The sequence below is a fragment of the Podarcis muralis genome, chromosome 1 (genome assembly GCF_964188315.1).
Source record: "Podarcis muralis chromosome 1, rPodMur119.hap1.1, whole genome shotgun sequence".
NCBI lineage: Eukaryota > Metazoa > Chordata > Lepidosauria > Squamata > Lacertidae > Podarcis > Podarcis muralis.
The window spans coordinates 52031839-52038131 of NC_135655.1; the positions used below are offsets into that span (position 1 = coordinate 52031839).

Here is a 6293-nt window from a genome sequence, read left to right on the forward strand (position 1 = left end):
CGATTCTGTCTTCTAATGTATGCATGTGTGTGTGTGGTGAAACAAATATTTTAGTATGTATTTCAATCTGTATTTAAATACAATTTTTAAAAAAATATGTGGATTTGTAGAAAGATGGTTAAATGGACTTGCTAACAAAATTGTCGAGGACCAGAAATAGATTCATCTGTACAATCCTAGCCCCAAGTGACTTTTAAGTATTTATAGCATGTTTCTAACACTTTCAGTGGATATGATCCACGTTGGTAAGTGATAGAATATGTAGTGACTGAATAAGAACTTGGCGTAAACATTTATGGTGTTAAAACACTTGAAGCTGATGAAAGACCCTTAACTGCCATTCTGAGAAGATAGTGACATTAAAGCTTCCTCAGAGGGTTTAGATTATGTTAAACTGGAGCCAAACTTTTCCCACTGAGTTTCCAGCTTGGCTTTGGGAAGGCAGGAGAAACAGACTGACTCATCATGTGCATCAGCCTCATCTGAACACTGATGTCCTTTGGAGAAATAAACAAAGAAAAGCTGACAGGTCTCCACTGTGACAGGCAAGCTAGAGATGAAATAGTGGGCTGCACATACACCATACATTTAAAACACTTAATTTTCCATGACTGAAAGTTTATTAATAAAATATTAATAATTTTTTAGAAACACATGGCTTTGCTCAAAGAATCCTGGGAACTGTAGTTAGATAAAGGTGCTTGGAATTGTAAATCTGTGAGGGGCAAGCTGAGGTTCCCAGGATTCTGTGATACATGTATGCAATGCAGCCTTGGTCTGGAAAGACAACAAAATAAAGTTCCAACACACGCAGTGAATGTTCGGGACGGAAAAGTTGGAAGAAGTTGAAGTCCATGGGGTGGGAGGCTGGACAAGAGCAGGGTGGCCTCATCCCTCTTCCTCTCAGGGTCTGGCATTGGGAAGTCAGGTGAGCAATGCCTGGCTGGCTAGTACAGGTTTCATCCATACCATGGGTCTATCGTGTGCAGAGGGGGACTTGCTAAAGCAACGGGGCAAGGGATCTCAGGAATTCTGGCTTATAGTACTGGCTGAAGAAATGTGCTGTCCTACCGGTTGTATTTCATCTGGACTCTACTTCCTCAAGGTCATAACTTCGAATTCTATTCCTGTCAGAACATTCGCCAGAACCGCTTTTTGTTTTGTCCTCACACTACAAATCATTCCTGTTGTTAAAGGTAAAGGTACCCCTGCCCGTACGGGCCAATCTTGACAGACTCTAGGGTTGTGCGCCCATCTCACTTAAGAGGCCGGGGGCCAGCGCTGTCCGGAGACACTTCCGGGTCACGTGGCCAGCGTGACAAGCTGCATCTGGCGAGCCAGCGCAGCACACGGAAACGCCGTTTACCTTCCCGCCAGTAAGCGGTCCCTATTTATCTACTTGCACCCGGAGGTGCTTTCGAACTGCTAGGTTGGCAGGCGCTGGGACCGAGCAACGGGAGCGCACCCCGCCGCGGGGATTCGAACCGCTGACCTTTCGATCGGCAAGCCCTAGGCGCTGAGGCTTTTACCCACAGCGCCACCCGCGCCCCGTATTCCTGTTGTTAAGTCCTCCTTATTCTAGCACAAGTTTTCTCATTCCTGGAAAGTGGTACACCACAGAGCCTCAGAATGAGTGAGGGAGTATGAAGCATACTGTATTTGACAAGGATGTCTAAGCAATTGTATATGCTGAGGAGGAAAAGAAATGGTGGCTTCGGAAGTGGCATCACTCTTGAGTCATGCCTCAATTGCCAGTTCTCCTGGAAGAAACAGTTTTATTTAGCTGGGTCTTTGGTATTGGTGGATTTGTTTCTGTGGTTTGTTGTGCAAACTGTTTTCCCCCTGTAGTGTCCTCATTTGTTGATAGTTTGACTGTGGATTTTATAAAACTTTGCTAGCCACTTTGAAGACATATCAGAGGAAAAGTGGTCTAGGAATATTAATGTAAATAAATGCTCAGAATAAGGGATTGGGGGAGAAATTCAGTTTTATTTGCATTTTAATGAGAAGCTGTCCAGTTACACTTCTTGAACCAATATGCAAACCAAAACACAGTTATCATTTAAAACGGGCACTTTTCTGAATCTTGCCGTGCAGTTCTCCAACAAAGCAGTGTGTACAAAATAGCACAAAAAGATGCATAGTGAGGATAATTTCTTTCAAAAATGTGTGCATTAGTCAAAGCTGCCTACAAAATTGTGTTCATTATGAGAAATTTGCGCTCAAATGCTGTTGTATTTTGAGGAGTTTTTTTATTTAAAAAATGCAGGTAGCTGAAGAAATGAGGTGAACTGAATTTATGGCTGAATATGAGAAACTGAGCAGTGCTTTTCTTCTACAAAAAAAATGGTGACTTCTAAACTCTACTGGGGGCTCTCTGTTGCTGGAGTGTGTGTTTAACCCTGTGCTTTGGATCTAGGGATCCAGCCAATTCTTTTACTAATTACCCCACAAGGGTGACCTATATATTATCCCCACCCCCACAAACCTATTGAAACAAGGAAGCTGAAGTGGTGTTGCTACATCCTAAGTTATGGATCTGGGCCAAGGTGTTCCTCCCAAGAGCACCATTCTCCTCCTCTAAACTTGGATGCCTCCCCTGCCACACAGATTCCTCCTCCACCACCAAATCCTACAGCTTTAAAAATATTCTATTATTTATGTTTCCTTCACAGCCTGTACCAGATGCAGCTTCCAATTGGGAGGAAAACACAGCAAATCTTTTGAGATTGAAATGAGCTGACATAGTTCCGTGATTTGCCCAGGAAAATACAGGTGCCTGCTTCGATGATGCTAAATGAAGGCTTAAAAACAGATCTAGATAATGCTGGGCTGCAGATCATGCTGCATGTGTGCCATGGAAAGAGGTGCTGTGATGATCTCTCTGCTCAGTACAGAGCACATGTACTAGCAAAATGCTAGTCATGATGAGGGAGGCCTCTTGTGGGAGGCCTCTCAGTTTAATAGCATGTAGTTTTGACACTCAGTCTATCATAGGATTTACTTCACTCTTTCTTTGCCCACCCTATTTTGCCCATCACCACAAGATTTGCAGTTGGTCATTATCATGGGCAGTGAGGGAAGGGGGGGTTACACAAATTCATGGATGGTGTGTCTATGGCTTCCTAGTCATGATAGCAATATGGAGTTGATATGGTTGATAGGCATTACATACCAGCTACTAGAAAACAGCAAGAGAGGACTATTTTGTAGGGAACAAGAGGCTGAATTAGCTGGGCCTTTGGTCAGATCCAGCAAGATCTCTAAGTTTTTACTGATGGTTCAGTGGTTGACTGAGCAGTATTATTGACCCGTGACGGACTATTGACCCGTACACCACTAATCCGCTGCCACCAACCAGGTCCTCCCCAGTAAATCACTTAGTCTCAGTCAGGTTCTCAAGTTAACAAAGAGTGTAGTTTATTTCAGACACAAACAAACTTTAAATGCATTCCAAACGTTGTTACTCTTTACCTTCTTAGTCTTATTTTATCCTGTCTCTATCTCTTCTACCTCCCCTCACACAAAAACCCACTGCACTGTCTCTCTATTTCCAACTGCCTGCCACCTGCTTTTCCAACTGCCTTTCCCAACCAAACAACCCACTAAAACCAACCAATTACCCACCAACAACCAACTCAAACCTTGGGCTAAGCCCTTTTATATACAGGTAGGCTCTGCCTCTGGCTTTCCTATTGGTTTACATAGTAACCCTTTCTCTCCCCATGTACAGACATTTTTCAAACAAACAGGCAAACACCACAAATATATTCTAGGTTGAACACTTGTTCTTTTCAGGGCCATCTTACTGAAGTGTAGGTGGGTTCCCACGAGGCAAGACACAGTGATAACAGAAAGAACCTTTATTGAACTACATAACTGGACAACAGGGGCAAAGCAACTGCTTATATACATTCCTGGAGGCCTGGGCCACTCCCACTCCCAAATTGATTGGCTTTCTAAACTTCCAAGCTGCGAATCATAAGACAGATTTTAAGGGCCAATGGCGGAGGCCCAAATCCTGAAATGTTCTGTGATTGGATATCATGTATCGAATCAGAACACAGGGGCTCAGAATCCTTAGTCTAGACACAAGCTCAGGCAAACACAGACCACTGAATACATAACACATACAACTAATTCTTATATGGAAGGGCTATTTGCCAGTTGTTTTTAATCACATAGTATTAGTTAATGGAAACTACAGGAGGGAAGATTGCTGTTGTGCACAGCTCCTGCCTGTGTGTGTGCACAACAGCAATCTTCCCTCCTGTGGTTTCCATCAACCACAGGAAGGGATCTGGTTGGCCTCTGGGAGAACAGGAAGCAGGAATAGATGGTTCATTGGCTGATCCACCAGGTTTTCCTTACATTTTCATATATTACATGGGAAGTACATCCACTGATGTTATAAATAGCCTGCTAAAGCCACCTTGCAATGATTAGGCTTATGCAATTAAACACATCATGCTAGCAACTGTTTGGAACGACAATGAGAGAGAATCATGGGTGGAAAGACCTTCAGTGTAAACAGTGAGAGCAGTGTCCTACAAATATGGTGTGAGAGAAGATCACCTGGGTGCAATGCGGCCTGTGCATCTAAATCTACTGGGTTTGGGATGGGGAAGGTGAGGGAGCAAGAGCAGGCAGGCATGTGTTTTCTTTTTGAAATGGTATCATGCCCCAGTAATCCTCAGATAATATTCCAATGCTCTTGTAAATTGAATTGAGTGTATCCATGGGAACAAGAACAGAGAGAAAAAATTAAAGCTTCCAAGACGTTGCTTTGGGGTGGCCTCTATTTTGACGGGGGCAACAACAAAAAGAAGCAGTGAAATTTTTAAACAAAAGGGGAGAAAAAAGAAATATATTGGATGATTCAGTGTATTCTTTTAGCAGGCAGGAGTCACAAAGGAGATGAGTGTTTGACTTCCAGTCTTTTTAGGGACTTGGAAGCTGACTAGCAAGACATTTTTAGGCTGATGGTCTCAGGAGAAGTCATTGTTATGTTCCTTTCTCCAAAAACAGAGTTCTCTGAAATCAAAATACTGGTATCTGGGAACATGCCATGGCTTTTTGCCAGCAGCTGAAGAAGAATACCTAAAGGAGCATCTCAACCCCCATCGTTCAGCCCGGACACTGAGATCCAGCCCAGATTTTTTCCATCAGAGAAGGCATCAATTTCAGTGGAAGAGACGAAAAAATGCTGTAGAAAATAGTGTAATTATTTACACAGCATATGGGAAGTAATAAATATATATATATATATATAATAGAAAATACTGCATGTATTTTGCTTGTGTGGTTTCTGTTCCTGACTTCGAATGAACCGATGAATTGTGGGAATTTCCATTCCCTATTCTGCCTCTGGTGGAATTCTCTGGCATCCCTAGTTACAATTGCTTAAAGTTTAAACCTTTGATTGATGATGATATACCATAAATATCTAGATTGCAATCCTGAATAGTTAACCTTGCGTTCCACTGAAAACAGAGAATACTCTCTTTCTCTTTCAGTCTCTCTCTTTTTGTTGACAAGAAAAGGTTACCATGCGCTGACTCTGACTATCGTCATTCTCCTGTGGAGAGTGAATTCACACAGACTACATGCTTATCACTCAGTGACAGCAACATCAAGTGAATCCTGGCATTATGAAATATCCACCAGAGAGCTATCAGATCATTTCCCATTTTCAATGGTTGGTACATTACACATTCAGCTGCCAGTCATCTAGTGATGATGAAGCAACAACTGATGGGCATGCATATGTCAATCAGCTCCACATTTTATTGCATAAGCATTCCTGTGTGGTTGGCATAGTTTTATTAATCCCATCTGGGGGTTTAATCATTGACAGTTGTTCAAAGCATGTCACCATGAAAATCTGACTATAAGCTAACAACTTTCTTGTAAAGCTTTGCCTCTATGTAACAAAATACCAGAAAATGGTTGCCTTTCTTGTTGAATACCTGTGTGTGCACTCACTCGTCGGCATTTATAAACAGGGTTGCAAACTTCTTATAAGGCAACATATGATGCCATCATAAGGGCTTATTGAAGTTTGCATTGTTGACTTTAGTATCCAGGAGGAGAAAGTGAGTGGTGCATTTTTGGATAGTAACTGGAATCATGTTTTTTATTTGTTTGTTTTTTGCTGCCAAGGATGAGAGTCTGTATTATAAGGTTTTTTGTGTTATAAAGTGGCTCAATACCACTCAGTATGAACCAGTACAGAGTAAGATGCTACCTGGGTGGGAGATAGGGAGGGAGTGGCTATGTTGATATTTGCGTGT

General features: G+C 42.3%; 1 long non-coding RNA gene across 1 annotated transcript; it reads left to right on the top strand.

Annotated features, from left to right (window-relative positions):
* Positions 1-2790: 2790 nt before the first annotated feature.
* Positions 2791-5254, top strand: LOC114596214 (uncharacterized). Its single transcript, XR_013392953.1, has 2 exons — positions 2791-3670; positions 5029-5254. It is a non-coding gene; the product is annotated as an uncharacterized LOC114596214 (long non-coding RNA).
* The last annotated feature ends 1039 nt before the right edge of the window (positions 5255-6293 follow it).